The sequence below is a fragment of the Rhincodon typus genome, chromosome 9, assembly GCF_021869965.1.
Source record: "Rhincodon typus isolate 14 chromosome 9, sRhiTyp1.1, whole genome shotgun sequence".
In the NCBI taxonomy this organism is placed as follows: Eukaryota; Metazoa; Chordata; class Chondrichthyes; order Orectolobiformes; family Rhincodontidae; genus Rhincodon; species Rhincodon typus.
The window spans coordinates 91205848-91213433 of NC_063340.1; positions in this window are offsets into that span (position 1 = coordinate 91205848).

Below are 7586 nucleotides of genomic sequence, written 5' to 3' on the forward strand. Positions count from 1 at the left end.
TGATATCTGTGGGGTTGGTCTGTGTGTGGGGTCGTGTGTGTGTGTGCAGGGGTGGCAGTGTGTGTGGGTGTGTGCGTGTGGGTGTGTGTGATGGGTGGGTATGGAGTTTGTGTATGGGTATGGTGTATGGGTAGGGGCGGTGTGTGCGCTGGGTGGGCGTGAGTGTGTATTGGAGGTGTAGGTATGTGTGTATGGTTGTGTGTGCATGTGGGTATGTGTCATGTAACTTTGTACTGACAGTTTGTGTTCACCATGATTAATCTCACTCTTTCTGCTGTCCCACGCTTCAGGGGTATGGATGAAAGTGCAGCACCGGTCCAAGTTAAGAGAACGACTCCGTGTCTAACCTAAGAACTGCCATCACATCCTATGAGCCAGCCTGAATGATACAGTGTATTCTCAGGATAGTGTGATGAACTTGTCCTTGTGGTTTGATGATGTAATTCCCGCAGATTGTTGGGTTGGTGTTGATGTTCTCCTGAATAAGAAGCTCAGTGATGTAATCAGCATTCACTGTAAACAGTCTGTCCACTCCGAGGTCAAGTCCTTTTCAGATCTACTGACAAACCTGTTTCCCTGAAAACCTGCACTTGATTCCTCTCCAGCTGCCTCTCCTCTCTGAGAGCTCAGGTTTCCCTCTAACTGCACTAACTCTCCCTCCTTTCCCTTCCAAATCTTGTTGCAGCCTTTGATCTAGTAACTAATCACCCTCCAGAGCCCCTTTCCACTGGACTAGACTGTCCTTACTTGGTTCCAGCCTTGACAAGAACATTTGCACACGCTAATCGGTTGAGATCATAAAATGTCCCCAAACCCTCAAAGCAGTGAAGCTCCTGCTATAATTTACATTCCTCCCCCTGTACTGTTTCTTCTGAAGTTTCTGCTCCTCCTAGTTCAGTTATCTCTAGTTCACCTTCACGTCTCTCCAACCTTATGCTGTCTCTAAATCAGCTGCATTCCTACCATGGGGAATGAATAGAAACCTCATCAAATTAAATAACAGAAACCCTGAAGTCCCAGTTCATGACCTCAGCCACAAACTCAAGTCACCGATTCATACAAAATGGTGCAAATAGGAGCTGGAGTAGGCCATTCAGTCCATCGATTCCATCCCGTTTTACCCTGGCCATGGACTCAGACTGAGCCCAATGCTTTACAATGTTCCCCTCTATAATTGGCACTAAACTGATCCTTTGCACACATCTGTCCATTAACGTGGCTGTCCACATTCACCTCAGTTCATTGTCTCTGTCCCTCCCTCAGTCTGTCTGCTGTTGAAACACTCATTTGGCTTTTCCAGCTCTGTCCTGACTAGCAGCCCACTTACCAATTAGCAGAAACTTGACCTGAGCTTTAACTCTGTATCCAAACCTAAACCTGAACTTGTTCACTCATTAGCACTCACTAAACAGCATTGGTACCTGGTCCAAAAGCTCCCGAATCTGAAAATCGTCATCATCATTTACATGGCCTCACCTCTCCCCAACTGTCATCTCCTTCAGTCCACAAATCTTCTGAAATCTGCACATTGATCCAGTTCTGGCCTTTCTGTTACTGGTTTTAATTGCTCCATCACTGGCAGCCTTGCCTTCAAGTGCCTAGACACTAAGTGATGGAGTTCCATCCTTACACCATAAGATATAGGGCTGAATTGAGTCACTCAGCCCCATTGTGTTTTCTCTGCATGTCCCACTTTCCTTCCCTCTCTCTCTTTCTTCTCTAAGATAGTCTTAAAAATCTACCTCTTCAACCAAACTTCTTCGCAGCTACCCTAAAGGCTCATTTTACATCTCAGAGTTAAGCTTTGTCAATTGTTCTCTTGTGAAACACCTGGGATGTTTCGTTTTTTCTAATATTAAAGGCCCCATAGAAATGTTTTAAATATTACTACATTGACAGTTTCCTGATGTAATTAACACATTCTCATTATCCAATTAATCATAGAACTGTATTGTAAGCTTAATGATGTAATGGGTTCATGGTGTTGTTTCACTGATGTCACTAACTTAATTAGGGACAAAGAGAGTGGTTTGCAGGTACAGGGCAAGGCTGGAATATTTAACAAGCGCTCAAATAAAAGCAAAATACTGTGGATGCTGGAAACTTGAAACAGAAAGTGCTGGAGAAACTCAGCAGGTCTGGTAGCATCTGTGGAGAGAGAAAGAGTTAATGTTTTGAGTCCAATATGACTCTTTTTCAGAAGATACATTAACTCTGTTTCTCTCTCCACAGATGCTGTCAGGCCTGTTGAGTTTCTCCAGCATTCTCTTTGTTTTATGTGAAATGAGTATTTTGTATCAGTGTTACTATATGGAGATGGCCAGCAAGAATAGGATAGGGTGAACACTGACATGGTTGAGGTCAAAGAAATGGAGGATTGTTACAAAGCAGATATATGGGGACGTGATACTAGTGGTATTATTCCAGACACCCAGGTAACATTCTGGGAATGATTCCGGTTTGAATCCCACCATAGCAGATGGTGCAATTTGAATTCAATAAAAATAAAATCTGGAATTAAGAGCCTACTTGTTGATTGTTGGTAAAACCGATCTGGTTCACAAATATCCTAAGGGAACTGCAATCTTTACCTGCATGTGTCTCCAGACCCACAGCAATGTGGTTGACTCTTAACTTTTGGGAACAGGTATTAGATGCTGGCCCAGCCAGTGACACTCACATCCTGTGAACAAATAAATAGAAAGCAACTCATTTGGCCTATCATTTCTGTGTTGGTTTTCTGACGGGCCTGAGGTGAAAATCTCATTTTCCTGCCTTCTCCCTGGCCTCTGAGAGGTGGCAGAAAACACGAGTGTAAGGTGGAACTCAATTGTAAGTCACTCTTTTGTAGGTGACAGAGGGAGTTCTAGGCTGAGGTGAGGTAGGAGGTGTCTATTTGGGGTCAGTGGACCAACAATCTTCACCATAGTCCTCAACATGCCTGGCACTTTGTGTTGTCATCCTGCCCAGGTTGTTCAGGTGCATGTGCAACATGACTCACTCTCTCTGGTCAATGATAGGAAGTATTTCCCCACTCCTTCAGTGGGGTGGGGTGGAGTTTAGCTTGAGTAATGTTAGGATTCGCGCTAATGGAGCTGTCTCCATCTCAATGAGTTGCAAATCGCATTACAGTCAGCAAGCGATTCCTGCAGAATGAGTAACTGTAGGAATATAAGGAAGCAGTGCACCCTGTTCCTGCACATCAAGAACCCACCAACAGCAACAGGGTTCATGGGTGTTTGGGCAGGAGATGCATCTAGGTCAGATTCTCATAAGGGGTCGGTTTAAGGGGGTGTGGAATCTGAAAATATCTTGATCAGAAAGGACCTCAACAATAAAGACATTATGGAAACCTTTAAGGCCCAAAAACAGCAACAAAACTGGCCTAACATTTTAAAAAAGAACCTGAAGGAATTTCACCAGAACACAGTGTATAAAATATTGATGCAGGACCCAAGGGGGAGGCATCAGGACATATGGCCGATGTAATTTAAAGAGGAGTGTATTAATAAGGGTGCAGGGAGTTGGAGATTCAGATGAAAAGCCAGGGCCTAGGGCTCAGTTTGCTGAAGGTACAGACCCCAGTGGTAGACAAGACACTGGATGAGGAAACAAGTGAGGGAACAAACTCTGTTTGCAGTTTCTCTGGCAGCAAGCAAGGGTCACCTTCAACAGTTTGTAAACTGGCTGTTTGCATAGGCCAGTGGCTTCAGACAGTGATGCTGATTCCAGTCTGAATAGATTGAGGTCTGCTCCCTCCGCCCTCCACTGATTGTAGGTATTTATCACACCCTCACCCTGACACCCCAACAATTTGAAGCCTGCCTGACAGTCAATAAGAGAATGTAAAATAAAGAACTGCAGATGCTGGAAACCTGAAACAGGAACTCAGCAGATCTGGTAGCATCTGTGGACAGAGAAACAAAGTTAATGTTTTGAGTCCAGTGACCCTTCTTCAAAATTGATAGCAGACAAGAAACAATGGTATTTATGCTGATGATAGGGGGTGAGTGGGGGCAAGAGAATAAAGAACATATCTGTTCCCACTCATTATCATCTGACTGCTCAGTTTACACACAGACAAAAGGGTCAGGCTCTACCACCATGGTCTCATTATCCCAGCACACCTCACACACAGGGTGCTCCAGATCTGTGTCATCTTTCAGGTTAAATCATACCAATGATTTACCAGCTGTCTCTGTTGGGCTAAGTGAATGGATCAAGATTTTGGGAATCAATTAACTGTGAGCTAAATTACTATCGAGTGCAATTTATTGTTCATTATGAATTTTATGTCTGCAACCATTTCCTGTCTGTTCAACTGATTTGTAGTTGTCACACTTTGCCCACCCCAGGGTAAATTCACAATCCCGCATTTGTTCTGTGTTTTAACAAAATCACATCATCACTGTGCAGTCTGATCACACATGCCACTCAAAATCAGTACCTGAAGTTTCTAATCACTGAGATATGGACTGAACAAAAATTAAACATTGATAAATACAAATTGCTCAACGATATGTTTCCTACTGAAACCTGGCCAAAGGGTTTGGTGGATGGAAATTTTCCTCAATAAATGTGGCAGGCAGGTTAAATAATCAGGTGTTTGGCACTGATAAGTTGCCCACCCCCTCCAGCTACCTCTGTCATTATGTTCTGAGTCAGGTCCATGGCTGGTCTTTGTTTTTATAATGAACCTATTTTGTTCTAATCAATCTGTCCAGAGACGTTATTACACATCTCTGGAGCAGATGGGACTTGAACCTGGGCCTTGGGCTGAGACACTACCCCTGCACCATGATAGGGCTTGGCCAATCTTCTTGACCCATACCAATTATGGACCAAAACCGGCCAATTAACATCCATTTAAGGGCCTCAACCAGCCACTTCTTCTTTACCTGCCACCCCAGTGAGTGAGAAATGTCCCTGACCTCCCAACAGACCAACTTAGGCAACCTACCTGCTGAGTTTGGAGGGGTGGGGCAGGTTGGCTCTATTTACCCCAATTTGGGGGCAATTGTGGGCATGGATGGTAGACAGCAGGGTAGCTGCTGAAAGAGGGGTGGGGAAAGGAGATCTGGTCATTCCTGAAGACAGCCACCAAAACACTTAGTGCAGGGAATACTATCATCATAGGTACATAGAAAATAGGAGCAGGAGTAGGCCATTCAGCCCTTTGAGACTGCTCTGCCATTCAATATGATAATGGCTGATCATCCAACTCAATCGCCTGTTCCTGCTTTACCCCATATCCCTTGGTTCCTTTAGTCCCAAGTGATATGGCTAACACCTTCTTGAAATCATTCATGTTTTGGCACCAACCACTTTCTGTGGCCGTGAATTCCACAAGCTCCCCACTCTCTGGGTGAATACATCTCTCCCCATCTCGGTAAATCCAATTCTGAGCAGTGATTCCCACAGTTCCAGGAGTATGAGACATATTTAATTTACTAAAACTCATCAATACCATTTAATCAGCTGTAATCATGAGACATTTTTCACCAGATTTACATATTTTCAGCTTCACATTTTTTTCAAGTCATTTTGGAAAGTGGACAGATTTCTCGACATAAAATAATGCAAATTTCCTTAGAATCCCGACAATGTGGAAACAGGCCATTCAGCCCAATAAGTCCACATCAACCCTCCAAAGAGCATCCCACCCAGACCCACCCCCTTACCCTATAACCCTGCATTTCCCATTGCCAATGCACCTAACCTATACATCTCTGAACACTATGGGCAATTTGGCATGGCCAATCCACCTAGACTGCACATCTCTGGACTGTGAATTTGAATTGAACTTCTGTTTTGTTAAGGAGTCTCAGCTCTTGTGAGAGAGAAAGAGGAAAAGAATGAAAGGCTCTTGATAACTCCTCTGATCTTGATTAGCTCAGTGTTTCTTTTAAAACTTTATAAACGGAATGAGGCTGCTGAAAAGGGAAGTTACAACTTGGAATCAGCAAGAGCAGCACAGCAGGAGCTGGAATGAAGAAGGTGAGGAGAGGACAGACAGTGAGTTCGAGAGAGAGAGAGAGAGAGAGAGAGGGTGAAAGGTAAAGAAACAGGAATGAACCCTATGAATAAACAGTAAAAGTTTAGAGAAAGAAGTGTAAGAGGGATTAGAGAGGCTGATGCAGAAGAACGAGACTGTGTTGGGGGAGAGAGAGAAAGTGGAATTTAAAAAAGTGCTGGAAGGAGCTGAGAGGAAAAGAGGGGTTTAGAGGAGATTAGGGTGAGAGAAAAGAAAGATATTTATTCAGATAAATAGCAAGACCCAAATATTATAAAGCCCTAATATTTCGACTATATTGCAACTGTCTGAAGGTGAAATCCAATCAGCGTGAATATTTAACAGACAAAGTGATTAGCTGATAAGGTCTATTGCTGTTTGATCCCTGGTAAACCCACACTGATGATCTCACAGTGACCTGGACAGATCTGAAAGATTGTTAAATATCTATGACAAGTTAGCCTCAAAAGACGTGCTCAAAGATAAACACTGTCCCCTGATTTCACAGAACCGTATCGATCCACGCACCTATTTAAAGTAGGACTGAGACTGGGATAATTTAAAGTGAATGTTTTAATTGTGTTACAATAGTCAGGAGGTGGTGGATTGGTAAACGTGGAACTGCTGCAGTTATACAGAGAAATGTGATATATTTATTTTTGGACAGTCATTCCCAAACCTTGCTATTACTTTGTTACTATGGTAACATGTGTTGCATAAACAGTACTGATTTGCTATTCATGTATTATTTTTCCCTTTTTACGTGGTGTGCCATTATCCACAAAGCACATTCAAACTCTCAGTTTGTATTTGGTGTACCACTGGTGTACCTATGTTCTATTTTGATATCTGTCAATTTGCAACGTTGGAGTGTGTATATGTAGTTTGGACAGTGTATATACAGAGTAGACAGTGTATACAAAGTGTTGGAGTGTTGCAAACCGTGTAGTCAGTGTATATGTAATATTGGTGTGTGTACAAGCAGTGGAGACAGTACACATACAGTGTAGACAGTGTATATGCAGTGTCAGAGTGTGTACATACAGTGCAGACAGTGTATACACAGTGTCAGAGTGTGCACATATAGTGTAGACAATGTATATGCAGTATTGGAATGCATACATGCTGTGCAGACTGTATGCAGCGCACACAAAGTTGGAGTTTGAATGTGCCCTGTAGACAGTGTACAATGCTGGATGATGTACATATCCTGCTGAAGTGTGGTACATGCTGTACATTTACATACAGACAGTGTATACGTAGTGAAGACAGTGTATATGCAGTATAGAAAGTGTAGAAACAGTGCTGGGCATTGTATAGACAGTGTATGAACAGTGCTTGGCAATGAGACCCTGGCTGATCCTGCCAGTTGTCTCCCTGCCCCAAAATGTCATGCCCTGCCTTTGGTCTAACACAACCTTGAGAATATTCAATAGCCCAGACTCCATTATTCCAGGGAAGGGAATCCCAAAGATTATTGAAAAATAAATTCTTCCTCATCTCCATCTTAAAGAAATTATTTCTTTTTAAAACTGCATCCCATTCAGCATCCACCCTCCTCAGTCCTATCAGG